The 18,521-nt window shown below is 43.9% G+C and overlaps 1 long non-coding RNA gene across 1 annotated transcript in view; it reads right to left on the bottom strand.

The window, feature by feature from the left end:
- Positions 1-18,521, bottom strand: part of LOC144761304 (uncharacterized) — a 315,977-nt gene that overhangs the window by 136,845 nt on the left and 160,611 nt on the right. The window contains exon 3 of the long non-coding RNA XR_013595665.1: positions 2,102-2,268. This is a non-coding gene — a long non-coding RNA (uncharacterized LOC144761304). The remainder of the gene's footprint in view (positions 1-2,101; positions 2,269-18,521) is intronic.

Below are 18,521 nucleotides of genomic sequence, written 5' to 3'. Positions count from 1 at the left end.
CTATGAGGTTTATATTTCGATGGGAAACAGCATTTACAACGCTGTCAATACAACGCGGTGCCATTACAACGTGGTGGTCTGTACAACAACCACGTTGTTACTACTAATACCATTACAACACAAGTCATTACAACGACTTGCTGTAGGGGGCTTTAGGTGTTCTATTTTAAATCCAACACCTTCCCTACTGTTGCACAGACTAGAGTTGCAATAGTAAATTATAATATTCCAAACTCCAGCCCCCCCCCTACAGTAAGTGGTTGTAATGACTTGCATTGTAATGGTACGCCTGGTAACAACGCGGTCGTTGTACTGACCGCGTTGTAAAAGCATGCGTTGTAAATGAATGCAAAGTAAAGTCATATATTCTTTCGGTAAACAGGATATCCGTCACCGTTGTGACGGAGTAACCTGTCCGCCAAGATCTAAATCAGGCCCTAAGTCATTTATCGAATGGCAAATCGTCAAGCTAATAGATAAAAAAAGTCTTGAAGTACATAGTGGGTTATTTCATAGAAATAAACAATGGATTTGTAGAGCCATCTATTGGACTGCAGACAAAAGATAAAGTATACACGAGGAAGACATTGTTACAAAAGCCTTCTAATAAAAAATAAACTAGAGAAATGCAAACAGCACATCAAATAATTGGCCAGGCAAAACTTGCATACACTCTCGCTGGACACTCTGACAGGCTATGTTTCTCTATATAATCTCAAACAAAAACAACAGAAAAACAGTGAGAAAGCAGGTAGCTAGGCAGCATCCCCAGCAGAATCAAAAGCAGACCTAAGAAGATATTGTCCTGCTAATAAATTATGCATAGTTGTACTATAAACCTGAAAAAGATCCTGGCAGAATTTCTGGAACGTTCTAGCTCACTCAATAGCCATGAAGCACCCTGTCACTTTTCTTCTATCCTTTAGGATAACTGGTTGCCTGAGAATGAATGTTTGGTTTTCACTCTTGCCTCTTGTACATTTCGCTGCTGGTGTAATGATGTTGTTCTTTGACTTTTGGCACTTGATCGACCTTAAAAAGTAACATGTGTTCTATATTGCTGATTTACCGACTCGGCTTCCATCTAAACAAGGTGGTTTCAAAATGTGTTAATAAAGAAATATTATACAATAGCCCTAGAGCAGTTTAAAGCTCCAATAGTGTTATACATTCTTGCAAAACCATGCGTAGTAAGATTAAACCTTGAGTATTCTTTATGAAGAATTTAGTGCACTGTCTGGTGCCCCAGCAACACACTTGCTTCCATAAGCATGTAATACAGTAAAGTACACATGTGCTCCCAAAAGCATGCAATACAGTAAAGTCCTGCACTAGAGCAATATCATGAGTGCCTGGCGGCATCTCTCATGCTGGCTTTCAAAGGCACTCCACAGTGATCAGGTTGTAAGATGACCATGGCAAATCCAAGGAGATGATGGACGGAGAGATGAAACTTTTACGGAGTTCCTCATTGAGCCTGGAGGGGGCCCCTCCACGTATCTTGCAGGGAGGCCCCCTCGAGTTTTGTTACACCAGTGCAGACACACACCCCCAGTCACAGATCTGGGTTGAATCCATCATCATTCTTTAGCTCACTTCACCACCTCAGTTCAGAGCCAGCCATATGCAAATCAGTCTTGACCCTGTGCCACATGGGAACAGTCCAGCCCAAACAGCCGCGCCAGATCTTCCCTGAACAGGAAACAAGCATCCTGGGGCCGGTTTTTGGGTAACACCCTTCATTAGCCAGGCTAGCTTGAATCCAGTGGCAAAGTGAGCAAGGGGCAGACATCTGGGCATACCATGCACAGGATTGACAGCATGGCGTCCACTGACTGACATTGTGTGAACATGTACATCCCGACCTCGACCTGGAGGCGAGAAAGAGGACAAAGGAGCCCCTCTCCTTCCATAGCTGTGTATGTACCATTCCGCGAGGTGTCCTCTGAGGATCCATGCTCCCTTCCAAAGGACACCCTATGAAGCATGTAAAATGGGCACCACCTACCAGGATTAGGACAGTCTTCTACTCCCCCTTTGCTCCATGACACTGTGCATGCATTAGTAATAAAAGCAATAAGAGTAATGAAAGCACACTTACAATAAATGGCAATTTGAACTTGTACCCATGACAGGGGCAGACGTCAATGTAGAAGTACAGAAAGGTAGTTTCAAATCCATCTTAAACTCAAAACCTGCTGCTCTTGCAGTGCAGTGAAGTCAGTTTACACATTTGGGATGGTGTGACTGCAGGCTTGCAGAGCTAAACTAGACGAACATACGACACAATAGGTTATTTAAGTCAAAGGTTATTGGCACAACTCATCTATTGAAACTTTATTTCAGCTATTACAGCCATAAAAGAACATTAAAAAAAGAACACCATTTTTTACAACCTCTTAAAAAGGATCAAGAAAGTAGTCAATTGGCAAGTACAAAGATAAATAGTACACAAACAAATGTGAGCTCACTTTTAGGGAACTTGGCCAATAAATAAACATCACTATGGGAAATATGTTTTTCTAGAAATATCTTAAAAATATAATTTAACATCTAAATATTAAAACCAAAATAAAAATTTCATATAAAAATATATCTAAAGCCCATCATCAACTAGCAGCCATTTAGTATATTTCAGTCAATTTATCAACAAGTGCCCACACAAATAACCATAAGTCTTGCGTGATCCTTGAACAGAAAAAAGTGGGTAAGCAACAGATGTTATAAATTCTCATCGCAATTTTCGAGCAGATGCCTTCGCTTAGACCACATTGCAAATACAAATGTTGAGATCACAACAACAAAAACCGGGTCAGTGTCTGTTTTTAAGATCCTAAAAAATTCTGTGAAATTTCTAATACCCAGGTTTCTGCAGAATTGGATCACCCACTTAGATCTGGGACTCTTATAAGCCGAACAGAAAAGAACCACGTGAATCACGATTTCTTCCTCCACTAGACACCCAGGGCAGGGGTGGCCTATACAACCTTCCCACCTATTAGTTTGGGCGTTAAGTGGGAGCGTCCCATATCTAAATTGCAGGAATAGTTTTTTAGCTAAAACAGGTTGTATGGTATCTATCACTTGCTCAAACTTATACTGGCACTTAATATAAAAAAAACATATGTTAGACTGGATGGGTCAGCCGTCTGTACAATGCGTGACAGGTTATATTCCTTCATGGCACCTTCTAGAGATTTTTTTGATATTTCTGCACATGTTACTTCGGGTGCAGGCCATAAGTCTTCCCTACCCATTGCTCTAAATGAGTCCCTAATGAAGGCCAACCACGAGATTCTACCCACCCCCAATGTGGACAGTGCCACTTTTAGTTCCTCCCTGTAATGGACCAATTCTGGGGTGCTCCACAGCCGTCGCCAGTACAGCAATGGACCTGAAGATGTTAGATCCGCAATAGGGCAGATACCCAGATCCATTCTCAGTGGTACTAGGGGTGTGTTTTTGGGCAGACTTAAAATCTGTCTCATAAAACTATTTTCAGTTGTTGTGAGGACATTCGCTGCACAATGCCCCCACAGTTCTGCCCCATACAAGGTGGATCCCCTAGCTTGAACTTTCGACTGACGGGCTTATGGCTTCAGAGCAGAGGTTTTGTGAAGTTTTAAAATCCCACGATGGCCTGGGGTAGTTTTAAATTAGTCTTATTGATTTGTGAGCCCCACCCCATTTTATCGTTTAGGGTAAATCCCAAGTAATCGAAGATGGAGACCCTATCCAAGGGTCTACCATCCATTCTGGGGTGTGGGCAGTTGATGGAATTCGCGTTAAAGATCATATATTTTGTCTTTTTGATGTTAACCACCAGATTCCTCCTCTTGCAGAACTGACTAAATTCCTCTACACCGCGCTGCACTCCCATTAATGATTTCGAGAGGAGCAGAGTGTCGTCCAAAAACTTTAGTGCAGGAAATTTGCGGTTCGCCAGTTTTGTGGGGCCAATGTCTTTAACAGCAAGAAGGTCTTCAATTGACCCGTTGAGAAAAAGGGAGAAAAGAGCTGGCGCGAGCACACACTCCTGTCTCACCCCCTTTTCAACGGGAAAGAGAGATGTCAGTTTCCCATTCTTACCCACCCTCACCCTTGCAAAAGTTCCCTCATGGAGGCGTCTGAACTGGTGGCATAAATACGATGGGGCCCCCATGTCCAACAAGATGCCCCACCGCTGATCGCATATCAAAGGCAGATTTTAAATCCACGAACGTGAAGTACAAACTTCCACCCTCGAGGACTATATGCTTCCAATAGATCCGTTGTAACCTGAGCAACTGATCTATGGTCGATGTTTTGCTTCTAAAACCTGCTTGGATGTGAGTTAAAATATCATGGTCCTCCATCCATTCATGGAGCCTGCCCAGTAACACTCTAGCATAGATTTTTTGGGACACATCGATGAGGCTAATTGGCCTGTAATTTACAGGGTCAAATGGAGACCCCTTTTTGTAGATTGGGATGATCTCTGCCCCAGCCCATGTAGGGGGAGGCGACAACCCATTAAGGATTTCATTAAAGAGCAATTGAAGGTATGCGGCCCACACTGACTGTCCGCTTCTATACAGGTTCCCAGGGATTCTATCTAGCCCAGGGGCCTTGTTTGATAGTACCTTCGCAATAGCAGCAAACACCTCGATGAAGGTATAAGGCGGGGAATTCCCAGAAAAAGCTGAAGTTCGGGCATTACATGTGTTCCCGTTCGTGCTTTGATCTTCTTTTGGGCTTGAATTCAAATCCTTAAAATGAAGACGCCAGGCATCCTCACTAATATTAGGCTCAATGGTAGTCTTTTTCTCAACTCGTCCAGTATGGACCAAATTCCAAAAGCCTCTTGTATCTTTGTGATCCAAAGCATTTTTTATTGCCTGCAATCTCTCCATTTCCCATTCTGTTTTAGCATGTAAAATTTTTTTTTTTTTTTTTTAAAAGACCTACTTTCCCTTATACTTAGACTATCACCCTTTTTGAGGCATGTTAGGAGCGCTCTTTTAGCGTCCCTGCAAGCTGAGTTATACCAGAGATTTTTTTCTCTGGGGCGATTGCTCTTGATTGGTTTGTTACTATAAAAAAAGGGCACCAGGGTTGCGACCAAGTACTGGTGTACTTTTCCCAACTCTATATTGTCATCCTCGCAGGATCCGATGCCTGTGAGATGACTTGCCTTTTCCAGCATAGGGGTAACGCAGGAGTACATGTCTGCCATTGTATCTGGGGATTGGGTTATTAGACCCCAACGGATACCCCGACTGCCATCTACCACTGTTGAATTGTCATATTGGTTATGGTCCAAAGCTTGCCCTAATTCTGATACTTGTGCTTCTAATGTACTGACCAGAGGGTTATGGTCACTTTCTGCCCTGGGGAGGACACAAAACTTAACTGCTTTATGCCAGATTTCAGTGTTTATTAAAATATAGTCTATTATAGATTCCTGGGCCGATTTATTAAAGGTGAAATGCCCAGGAATATCGTCTGGGAACCGGCCATTACAAGCCCTCAGCGAATGCGTGAGAGTTAGGGAGGTCAGTTGTAGGATCAAGAGGGTCCATCCCCTTATTGGGTAAGTATTAGCTGCAGTAATTGATAATATTACATCCTCCTCAGAAGTAATCGGTGCTAACAACCCATTAAGGTGTTCGAAATGACAATTGAAGTCGCCACCTATAATAGAGGACACTTTCCCCGAGAGTGTAACAAGTAGGGCCACCAAATAATCCAGAGTTGGTGATGTGTGCCCATGTTTTACTGGCCTAGAATAGACATTGATGACGGCCAGATTGGGTAAATTTGCGTTGGTGAGGAGGATGCATAAAATATCCAGTGAGTGGGTATCTATTCGCTTCACAGTATACCCTAGGCGTGTATTCACCCATATGCATAGACCCCTGATGGTCTGCCTCTTGCACCTTTCAGTGCTGATTATATGCTGCAAAGCCTACTCTGTGTAAGGATTTTAAGGCCCAAGTTTCTTGGAAAAGACAAATCTCAGGAGCATCAACAAAGTTGCCCCAGTCTGGCTGCTCTAGTTTACCCATTAGTCCTGCTATATTCCATGACATGAACTTGAGACCGTTTAGACTTACTTCCGTCTCACCCTCGGGATTCACCTCCAATTCTTGACTGTCTGTGTTTACTATCGGTCCTGGGTTATTAACAATAATCATGGAGGTTTGGGAATGTGAACCCTCCTCACCAGTTGTTACACTATTGAGTTTAGACTCAACTACCAAATTACCCACACCCTCACGTGAACCGAGTACGCTATTTCTCTTTCTCTCTTTATGCCCCAAGACACTCCTTTGCTCTGACTGTTGGCCCAGAAACTCAAACCCCATACCCAGAGTAGAATCACCCAAATGATTAAAGGACATGGGGAGGGATATATGGTTTGGCACTAGTCAATCAACCATATCAAGAACACTATATCTATTTCTTAGGGGGATACTAGGGAGAAAACCAAAACCATCCAGCACGGTTCTATTAATGGAATTTCTGGATAAAAGTCACCCCTCTCGAGTCCTTTCCTGATAACCAAACGACTCCACACTTGATGTAGTGGTATAGAAGTAGCTGAGATCCAGTGCCTGGATAGAGGTTCTCGAGTTTTGGTGCGGCCCCTCACAAATATGGCACACTGCCCGTCTATCTCTAAAATTGACTACTATGCAGTTGCCTAAAATATCTTTCTTTCTCCGACCTACCCAACTTACTCTGCGGGCAAACAGGACTTGTCTATGTATATTTGGAGGAAGGGGTCTGTTGGTTTTCAGCCAATGGATGGTTTTATTCTTTAATTCAATATATGATTCAGAACTACCCTTGGCGAAACCCGGGACCCCTGTCAAAACAACAACGTAAGGTGCTGACTCAGGGGGCAAATCAATGTGTGACAACATATTCTCGTAATTATAAGATCCCTTTGCACCCCCCTGTGAGATTATGGCCGGGCCCACTTCCAATATTTGTGGTTGTTCTCTCCCTCCCCTGGCAGAGTCACGAACTTCCAAAAGGGTGCCGCCCGTGTCAGCGATGGAGCTTGCTACAATGTTCCAGCGTGGTGCACCTTCCGTTGGGTCAGGGGCATGGACATCAGAAGTCAGGTTGCTGCCACCCAAACATCTACATCCATCCATTGTTATTTCCTTATCCTGTCCATTCACTGGTAGGATCTTCTGGAGACCATCTAGGTTGCTTATAGTCAATTGTTCAAATTTCACCAACCTATCCCCAATCGATGAAAGCCTATCGAATAGGGGTTGTAAGGAAGAAGTAATGAGGCCGCCAATTTTTAGCCAAAAACCCTCATCCATTAAGGGCGAAGAGCCAACAAGAGAGGTCATTGGCGGAGCGACTATGGAGGGTATATTCAGGTGTGATAATCCTGGGCTTAGAGGTATAGCATTGGGAGGGTCTCCATGCTTGTTCAATTTAGGCATTTTGGGGCTTTTTCCCCTCAGTGCACCCCCTCCTTGCTTCCTCTTTGGAATTGCCCCCATAGTCTGGACAGGTTGGTTGGACAAACCTTTCGGGGTGCCCCCCACAGAAGAGCAAGTGGCTACCTGTTCATCAATACTGGTAGCCTGAGTGTTATTGCATGCAGTTCTGCTTGACTGGTCAGACTCCCTGTCAATCGGAACGGGCACCAACTCCTGTAACAAAAGTTTATCACTTAGGCGTGAGACTCCAGGAACTGTGACTTTGCAGTTATCCCTCTCCGGAGTTTGTGCCAAGATCAAATCACCCATGGATGAGCGCTTAACGAATCCAAGTTCCTGGGAAAGGTGACGCTCAGTTATAGCAATTTCATGGGCCAGCACCGAAGTGGCCCTTGTGATAAACTGGTCCAGAGTCCCAACTACATGCCCGCCCATTGGAGCTTTCCTGCCCTTTCCCTCATGTCCAGACATTACAACCACATTGAATGCTATGATTGGGTTCAGGAGAGGAATAGTGGTTAGTAGTAGCAATTATGTAGCAGATGACTGACCTTGAATCTGATGAAGTTAGAGAGGGGGCCCAGCCCAGCCTCCACCAGTCTCCAACGGGCTCAAACGGGCTCAAACGGGCATGCCCTTGGCTGGGCTTTGCCCGGCACGCGCCCACGCGCGTACCGCGGAGCGGGTACCACAATCAGTTAAGTACAAACAACAGGAGGGGCTTAATGCCGCGAGAAATTAAATGCTGGTGAGGCTAATGCGCCTCAGGTGTTGCTGGCGCAGGGCTCTTGGGACACGTAGTGCGTCCCTCACGGCAGGCAGGGAACAAAGCAGCAGTCCGTCTCGGTTTCTCCACAGCGAAGAGGCACCCGCAGAGCGGGTGCCGCGAGAAGTTAAATGCTGGTGAGGCTAATGCGCCTCAGGTGTTGCTGGCGCAGGGCTATTGGGACACGTAGTCCGTCCCTCACGGCAGGCAGGGAACAAAGTGGCAGTCTCCCTCGTCTCCTCCTTGCGGTCCGACCCTCACGGCAGGCAGGGGAGCAAACTCACGGCAGGCAGGGGAGCAAAGCAGCAGTCTCCCTCGGTTTTTCCACTAATTGGAAGACTACTAGAACTACTTTCCTACCAATGAGATTTGCAAACATATAAAACGGTAAGATTTATTGGGCTCATTTTAACTTTGGAGTCCTGGAAGTCAAGCTCCATTGTGGAAGAAACAGCACCTTCTTTAAAGTTGTCTACAATTGCTGCAGGAATTCTTCTCCCTAACAGCTTCCCTTGCAAGATGGGAAGACTGTCAAAAGGGGAACTTCAGACAAACCTGTTCAACTTTAGTCCGAGCTGCTGTAGGTAGTCAATACCCAAAGTTTAATGACTAGTGGCCAGAAACAATTTGCATGTTGTACGCGTCCTAACACATAGCGCTCGCCTAAGACGTCCTCCATTCAAGTCTTAGATTCCTAGAAGTATACTGCAAAGAATAAACGTAGGGAAATCAGAAAAATTGCATCCAGAATTTTTTAATGGAGGCACTTCAAGAAAAGACATGCCTTGCTTATTTATACACTATTAAGAAACAAATAGGACACTTGTACCCACCAGTAACATTAATGCAAAAACTATTAGTCGGCATGATCTCTTAACCTTACTTAATTGCCGAGACGTGTATGGTCGAACAGCAATAAAGGGTGTTCAGAATGGGCCAAATTCATATTAAAAGGCTCTACACCACATATTCTGCATGCACATTATCTTTTGTACAGAAACTTCCCAAATCATTGGCAGTTCAGAAATGGGTAGATATCCGCTGTCGCTCAGTTAACAGGAATGTGGTTTTAAATTCTGTTACCATGTTAAGTAAATTGACCAAAATGTCCTCCTCTACCAGGCACCACAACCAAGTACGAAACCCTTCAAATAATCGGTAGAATGCTATCTCTGAGCCTTAAGGTCCCTCTGAAACAGCTATCGAGAACATAACCCGAGAGGTTACAAGCAAGAGCGCTTAGAATAGCCACAAACTAAGCACTACACATTGCACACACTTTGACACACATGGGGCATCACAGCACATTACAAACGTTATGTGTCTTTGGGACGAACCTTTAGTCCTGGAAAACAAACTGTAGTGAAAGCCTCTAAGCACAGACACTCACCAAATTCAGACTTTTTGACCACAGTCTAGAAATGGAGACTGTCCAACACAGTTACAACCACACACCAAGAGAAGATAGCATGTATCAACAGTGTTGCCAAGGAAAAGAAGAGAGTAAAACGCACTTTCTCCTACACTACCCCAACTGCTAAGACACCCAGGACACCTGAGAACCCAAAACTTCATATATTTGCAGAAGGGAAGCTATGCACACGCCTAACAGAACTGCCAGATATGGTGAAGATGGAAACAAAATACGTCTATGCAGGTCAGACTGCATAAAACATGGACGTCCAAATATCCTGTAAAATGAAAGAACAGCTGCTGGAGAGACCATAATATGTAATGCAATGTATGTGTTTATTTTGGAAACATTTACTGGACCTGTCATGTTAATAAACTATATTGTATTGTACTGCACTCCATCAATGCATTGGTATAGCCACCCACAAACAATGATACTGGAAGCCATCCATGTCAACATTACAGCTGTATAAATGGAACCTTCTGAAATGCATACCAAGCAGTAAAATGATTTTAGCACACACTGAAATGTATATAACATGAAAAATATGATACATAGTCGAAATAATAGACCATGCATCAAAGCAAATATGATGCATAGCAGACTGAACAGTTTACTTTGTGAATATAAATAACATCTGTGTAGAACAGAGGCTCGTGGCTCAGTTAAATAATGAATCCACGCTATGGATCTGTGTTTGACGCTGCAACCATAGGTTTGAATCCTGTTGTGTCCACTTATATTTTCATCTTTTTGGGGTAGATAAAGTTCTTCACCGTTGGATAACAATAAATAGACGCATCCTCAGGGGCGAATGTGCACTTTACAAATATACATGTTATGAATTGAACATATACTAAAATCTATAGCTAAGTATTATTGAAGTATTGCTCAAACTAACAGAAATTCTGACAGTTCTATTCACCTGTGTAAAGGTACATGTGGAGATTTACAACTGCGCTTGAACATACTATCACACTTATTGCAAGTCAACTCATGACACAGCTTTCAAGGTGTACTAATCGGAATGCCACGTGACATATCCCCAGGGCTGCCGTTCCCCCATGCCTCTTTGTACATAGCATACAATGATATTTTATGGAACTTCAATGAATATATAAATGAACATTTCTTCTTCTTTTTTTCTCCAAGGGGAAAACACTTTAGTAGGTGGGGCAACCTCTTCACCATTAGCACCCTAAGTTTGTAAATAATTTGTTTGCTTTCCATCCCAGACATGGATTTGTAAATCTGTTTGCTCGAATAAAACTACAACTGAGAAAGGGTGAAATCAGAGTTTGTAAATGACCACAAATTCACAAGTCTGTGGTCGTTCACAAATTACAAAGCAAACCATGCCTTGTTCTGCTTACTCAGCACCTCTTGATTGGAGTTTACGTGGTGTAATTTTACACACTCATGTCATATACCTGTCAGGAATCCTTCTGTGAAAGGGGTAGACAAAGCCATTGCTGCCCATAAATATATGATTATGGTTCAAATGCCTTTGTCAATCATTCCAGAGACCTTTGCTTCTAAAACTGGATAGGCATAGTGGAATGGCACAGTCACACAACATCTAATTTACATAAAAGAGTGGAATCTGAAGGGCAGTTGGAGAAACTTGTTTACCCCTTAGGACAAATTTCATTGTGCATGTGTTTCTATAGCCACTGGCTTATGGATCACTAGTCGCTAAATGTGCAGGATGCATAATTTTTTATGTTTTTCACCAGTGTAGAAAATGAGTAAATGTATTTTAAAGCATTTGTACTGAATGCATAGAAGAGAGCAATTGTTGCTCCAATCTTAGCTTGTGTCACTTACAGACACTTTTGCGCTTGCATCACATAACATACAGTTTATTTTGCAACAGTGGAAAAAATTTAGTGCATACGTATTGCAATATTGTTCCTGCATTTGCTTAATTAGGACTTTAGTTAGTTTTTCATTTTCTACCTTAATATTTGTATAATTCTGAGGAAAAATCCATTTTTTTTTATGTCAAACACATTTTTATAGGTCACATTCTGCACCGGCACAACTGGTTGTAGGGCCGAGTAGCAGCAAAAACAGTACAGGAAAAGCGGTGAAGGGCTAGGATTCCTTTGTTAGAACATAAGTAAAATGATTTGTGAGGCCTCACAAGAATTCATCTTTGCAATATTTTCAGGATCTGTTTCCCCATTCCCAAAATAGTTTTAGGAATACACACTTGCAAAATGATTTTGCTGCTTTGCACATTACTTGAGTAACAAAATGGTGAAAACTCACCTGCCCCAGTTGTTGTAGCATTGCTAATGTTACATGCTGTGGTTCTATAAAGTTCGGCACCAGTGTTAAACATGCAGGAGGTTTTTCGTATGTTTGCATATTAATTATAGGAGCAAATTCATTCTTCTCCACATTTCAGATCTGGACTTAAGTGGGACTAAGTTTGAGGCAAAATCTGTTCACTTCGTTTCTTGTGTATGTGTGCAGCAAATATTGCACCATTTAGCCAGAGGCAAAAAAAAAGTTGTGAAATACGGAGTGGGTGATTTTTTTCTTTATTCTATATCATTCAAGTTTAAAAAAAAAGTGTAAACATTTGGGCAGTACTGCAAACTTCACGTGCAATGACCTCAGTTGGTCCATTTCTTCAACAGCCTTTGACAGTAAACACTATCTCAAGTTCACATTGGATTCTTTCACCTTGCAAATTCTCAAAGGGAAAAGCAAATTATCAAGGAAAATAAGCAAAAATAGAAAATGTTGTTTCTAACCCTCAACTGAGTTTCTGTTTACTGATTCTATTCCAGAAGATCAGCAAAGAGGCTTATATGCAGGCTATAGTTCTTATTTCAAAAACAGAAATACGTTTGAAAATATAGGTTAAGGAGGTCTAAATTGCTTGTCCCCTTCGATCCTCCCAACCCAGTTGTTGCTTGCCCCCTCCCACCATCCCCCCAACCGTTGTTGCATGTCCCCGTTGGTACCTGCACTCATTGTTGCTTTCCCCCTTCCACCAAACTGTGTTGCTTGCCTGCGTTGTGCTTCCTCACTACCACCCTTCTTCCCTGAGTTGTTTTTCTTGTGCCCGTTGTTGCTTCCCCCTCCCATCCAGCGTTGCTTTGCTTTCCCCTGTTGTAGCTTTTCCCCTCCTGCCTCGCGTTGTTGCTTACCCCCTCCCACCACACATTATTGATCGCCTCCTCCTACCCTCCTGTCCCATGTTGTTGCTTGCTTGCCCCATTGTTGCTTGCCCCATCCCACCCCACATTATTGCCTGCCTGAGTTGTTCCTGTCCATTTCTTCCTGTTGTGCCTTGCTGCTTCCAACTCTCCTATCCCACATTGTTTCTTACACCATTCCACCCTCTTGTCCCACGTTGATGCTTCCATCCCCACCCTCCAGTCATGCCATACAAACCATTGGTAAACCAATAGGTATTGCCTATGCGCTCTATTGGCGTTGTCAATGTTTTTGCCCATGTTGCTTAGCAGTTCAGCTCTTAGGCAGCTTGGCTGAAAGTTTTTTTTTTAAACCTGTGACATAGCTAGCTCTAGCTGTGTCATAAAGCTTTTTTTTTATTACTCGCAGGTGTGCAGGATAGGAGGCATCTACACCCTCTGAGTTGCGTGCCCTCCCTCTTGCTAAGAATAAGATGCCTCCGGTCAGCAGATTTTTTTAAAGTGCTCTGATGAGGCCGCTGCTGGACGCGTAATGGTGCTTTCTTTTTTTTTTTTTTTTTTTTTTTTATTGAGCAAAATTCAAACAAAAAGATTTAATAATACAAATTCATTGAGTATACAGGAGATATTACAATCAGAAAACAGCATTAAGAGAAAATAAGCAGGAAGAAAGAAAAAGAAAAAATTACATACAAATTCGTGCTTATAACATCTAGAAGAACGTACTATAAAATAGCTAAATAAATTATATGTAAGTTAAGTCATACAAAGCAAATACACCAATCAGGTCGGGGGATGGACAACCGGAGGTCTCAGATTAGTATACCAGCTAGAAATTGGGGCCCAGATCTGTTCTCCAAGAAGTCTAGCTTTTTTGCCTCTAGTTCCATAGATTGCGATCTCCTGTTTATAGGTGGCCAGAAATCGACTAAACCACATCTGAAATGTAGGAAACGGTGCTTTCTTTATTTGCACTTTTTTTAAACTGTCAGCCTTGCTGCACAGAAGCCGAGGTAAAATCAGTTTAAAAACAACAGTTGATGGACAGAATGCAGAACAATGTCATACATTCACCCCAGTACAGAGATCTGAGCCTAAATCCATCGTTTTTTTGCACTCCACACCCCCCTAGTTCAGACAGGGCCATATGCAAATCAGCCTTGACCCTGTGCCTCATGGGAACAGTCCAGCCCGAACTGCCAAGCCATGTCTTTCCTGGACCGGAATGAAGCATCCTAGGACCGGTTTCTAGCTATCAGCCGTCTTCAGCCAGGATAGCTTGACTCCAGTGGTGTGGAGAGCATGGAACTCACCTCTGAGCATACCCATCCCACTCGGGGTGAAAAATGCAAAAACAACAGTTGATGAACAGAATGCAGAACAATGTCATACATTCACCCCAGTACAGAGATCTGGGCCTAAATCCATCGTTTTTTTGCACTCCACACCACCCCAGTTCAGACACGGCCATATGCAAATCAGCCTTGACCCTGTGCCTCATGGGAACAGTCCAGCCCGAACTGCCAAGCCATGTCTTTTCTGGACCGGAATCAAGCATCCTAGGACCGGTTTCTGGCTTTCAGCCGTCTTAAGACAGGATAGCTTGACTCCAGTGGTGTGGAGAGCATGGGACTCACGTCTGAGCATACCCATCCCACTCGGGGTGACAAATGCAAAAACAACAGTTGATGTACAGAATGCAGAACAATGTCATACATTCACACCAGTACAGAGATCTGGGCCTAAATCCATTGTTTTTTTGCACTCCACACCACCCCAGTTCAGACATGGCCATATGCAAATCAGCCTTGACCCTGTGCATCATGGGGACAGTCCAGCCCGAACTGCCAAGCCATGTCTTTCCTTGACCGGAATCAAGCATCCTAGGACCGGTTTCTGGCTATTAGCTGTTTACAGCCAGGATAGCTTGACTCCAGTGGTGTGGAGAGCATCGGACTCACGTCTGAGCATACCCATCCCACTCGGGGTGACAAATGCAAAAACAACAGTTGATGGACAGAATGCAGAACAATGTCATACATTCACCCGAGGACAGAGATCTGGGCCTAAATCCATCGTTTATTTGCACTCCACACCACCCCAGTTCAGACATGGCCATATGCAAATCAGCCTTGACCCTGTGCCTCATGGGAACAGTCCAGCCCGAACTGTCAAGCCAAGCCACCTTTTGTACCACTTTGTGTGCCATAAGTTGGCAGGGTATGCTCAGACGTGAGTCCCTTGCTCACTTTGCCACTGGATTCAAGCAAGCCGGGCTGAAGACGGCTGAAATGCCAGAAACCGGTCCTCAGAAGCTTGTTTCAGGCCCAGGAAAGGCATGGCTTGGCGGTTCGGGCTGGACTGTTCCCATGGGGCACATGGTCAGACTGATTTGCATATGGCCATGTCTGAACTGGGGTGGCAGAGTGGGCTAAAGAACGGTGATGGATTAAACCCAGATCTGTTGACTGGGTGTGAGTGTTTGATTGGTTCAGATGCTCCGTCCATCACCACCCCCTTTTGTACCACTTTGTTTGTCATAAGTTGGCAGGGTATGCTCAGACGTGAGTCCCTTGCTCACTTTGCCACTGGATTCAAGCAAGCCGGGCTGAAGACGGCTGAAATGCCAGAAACCGGTCCTCGGAAGCTTGTTTCCGGTCCAGGGAAGGCATGGCTTGGCGGTTCGGGCTGGACTGTTCCCATGAGGCACAGGGTCAGACTGATTTGCATATGGCCATGTCTGAACTGGGGTGGCAGAGTGGGCTAAAGAACGGTGATGGATTAAACCCAGATCTGTTGACTGGGTGTGAGTGTTTGATTGGTTCAGATGCTCCGTCCATCTCTACCCCCTTTTGTACCACTTTGTTTGCCATAAGTTGGCAGAGTATGCTCAGACGTGAGTCCCTTTCTCACTTTGCCACTGGATTCACTCAAGCCGGGTTGAAGACGGCTGAAATGCCAGAAACCGGTCCTCGCAAGCTTGTTTCCGGTCCAGGGAAGGCATGGCTTGGCGGTTCGGGCTGGACTGCTCCCATGAGGCACAGGGTCAGACTGATTTCCATATGGCCATGTCTGAACTGGGGTGGCAGAGTGGGCTAAAGAACGGTGATGGATTAAACCCAGATCTGTTGACTGGGTGTGAGTGTTTGATTGGTTCAGATGCTCAGTCCATCACCACCCCCTTTTGTACCACTTTGTTTGCCATAAGTTGGCATAAGTGTGTCCTCATGTAACGTAACTGGTGCTATGTAAAGCGCTCTGATAACTGATTCGGTTCGGTTCTAGTTCGCGCTAATTAAAACTCTGCAAAAAAAAAAAAAGAAAAACCCATATCTGTTGACTGGATGTGAGTGTTTGATTGGTTCAGATGCTCCGTCCATCACCACCCCCTTTTGTACCACTTTGTTTGCCATAAGTTGGCAGGGTATGCTCAGACGTGAGTCCCTTGCTTACTTTGCCACTGGATTCAAGCAAGCCGGGCTGAAGACGGCTGAAATGCCAGAAACCTGTCCTCGGAAGCTTGTTTCTGGTCCAGGGAAGGCATGGCTTGGTGGTTCGGGCTGGACTGTTCCCATGAGGCACAGGGTCAGACTGATTTGCATATGGCCATGTCTGAACTGGGGTGGCAGAGTGGGCTAAAGAACGGTGATGGATTAAACCCAGATCTGTTGACTGGGTGTGAGTGTTTGATTGGTTCAGATGCTCCGTCCATCACCACCACCTTTTGTACCACTTTGTTTGCCATAAGTTGGCAGGGTATGCTCAGACGTGAGTCCCTTGCTCACTTTGCCACTGGATTCAAGCAAGCCGGCTGAAGACGGCTGAAATGCCAGAAACCGGTCCTCGGAAGCTTGTTTCCGGTCCAGGGAAGGCATGGCTTGGCGGTTCGGGCTGGACTGTTCCCATGAGGCACAGGGTCAGACTGATTTGCATATGGCCATGTCTGAACTGGGGTGGCAGAGTGGGCTAAAGAACGGTGATGGATTAAACCCAGATCTGTTGACTGGGTGTGATTGTTTGATTGGTTCAGATGCTCCGCCCATCACCACCCCCATTTGTACCATTTTGTTTGCCATAAGTTGGCAGGGTATGCTCAGACGTGAGTCCCTTGCTCACTTTGCCACTAGATTCAAGCAAGCCGGGCTGAAGACGGCTGAAATGCCAGAAAACGGTCCTCGGAAGCTTGTTTCCGGTCCCGGGAAGGCATGGCTTGGCGGTTCGGGCTGGACTGTTCCCATGAGGCACAGGGTCAGACTGATTTGCATATGGCCATGTCTGAACTGGGGTGGCAGAGTAGGCTAAAGAACGGTGATGGATTAAACCCAGATCTGTTGACTGGGTGTGAGTGTTTGATTGGTTCAGATGCTCCGTCCATCACCACCCCCTTTTGTACCAAGAGGTAAAAGCAGTGACAACGACAATAGCTCACATAGGTGAGACTTATTTGCTTTGCCAGTGCTTGTTTGGTTAGTCTTAGTAATTTGGAGGACCACAACTACAGTCCCCCGAACGTAAGAGGCTGTTAGCAAAAAAGTGTGGCTGCTGAATGTACTCTGAATTACTACACCACCATTTAAAAAAGACAAACAAATCTTTACTTTTTTCATATTCAGAGCTCTTATTATCCCTCGCATGGGTAGTAAGCTATATATAGATGCAATTACAAATCCAGAGAATTTATGATTTCTGCCTCCTTGTTGCTTCGAATCATCCAATGCCATTCAAGTGCAGACGCCTCTCTCTCTCATATCGGTGGTAAATGACATTGTTTCTCCTTTAAAACAGTAGGGATGGTAAAGCTTATTGAATGGCACAATTGCAACCCCCACGGGTAAAAGTACACCTGGGCACGGTGAATATCAAAAATTGCGGGCATAACAATTTCAGACCAATCACCAAAACAATAGCAGTAAATCTTTCAAGTATATTCAAATAATATTTATTTTATAAAGTTTTTTTTAAGAAAAAGATATGATATTCTAGTTAATCAAACATTGTGAACCATTGTTTTTTGCTATTTTATATAATATTCATTTTTATAAAACCAATATTACAATCATTCAGTGTCATCGTATTCAAAGTTAATGATACATGATGTAATACACAGAAATCTGTGTGACTTAGTTCTTTGTAACAGACAATTCAGCGATGAAAAACCATAGTCACATAGTAATAGTGTACCAGTGAAATAAACACGATGTACAGAAACTGGCGGTAGGTTGTTGCACTACGCGCCTTTCGGCAAAGCCTTCATCAGGTTTCCGTCACAGAAATCATTGAATGAAATATATAACATGATATTAAACACTGAAATGGAAATGCCCACTATTTACATCGATTAAAACATCAGGAACAAGGAAAAACGATAACAACAATAATATCTATGTGGAGTCGCTGTGTTTCAATATTGACACTTATTGCACTATGGAATAGTCCATAGACCCAAAGGTGTGTCAGTTATTCACTCAAATAGTGTGAAGATACCATGAGAGGTAAAGAACTTGTGCTAAACATACAACATGACACAAGAATTCTGATATAGGTATTAACTTCAGGAGACAAACAAATCTCTCTCTCACAGGGTGTTCGGTCATACAGAAAAGGTGTGTGAAATGATATTAATAATGTGCTTCATACCTGTATACAGATAATACGTATAGTATCTGAAAGATTCCTATGGGTGGAGGGCTCAAAGTCTTTCACTTGTAGTTCGCATGCTG

This window comes from Lissotriton helveticus, chromosome 6, assembly GCF_964261635.1.
Source record: "Lissotriton helveticus chromosome 6, aLisHel1.1, whole genome shotgun sequence".
Lineage (NCBI taxonomy): Eukaryota > Metazoa > Chordata > Amphibia > Caudata > Salamandridae > Lissotriton > Lissotriton helveticus.
The sequence above is the reverse complement of the archived record's forward strand: the minus strand, read 5'-3'. Positions and strand labels throughout refer to the sequence as shown.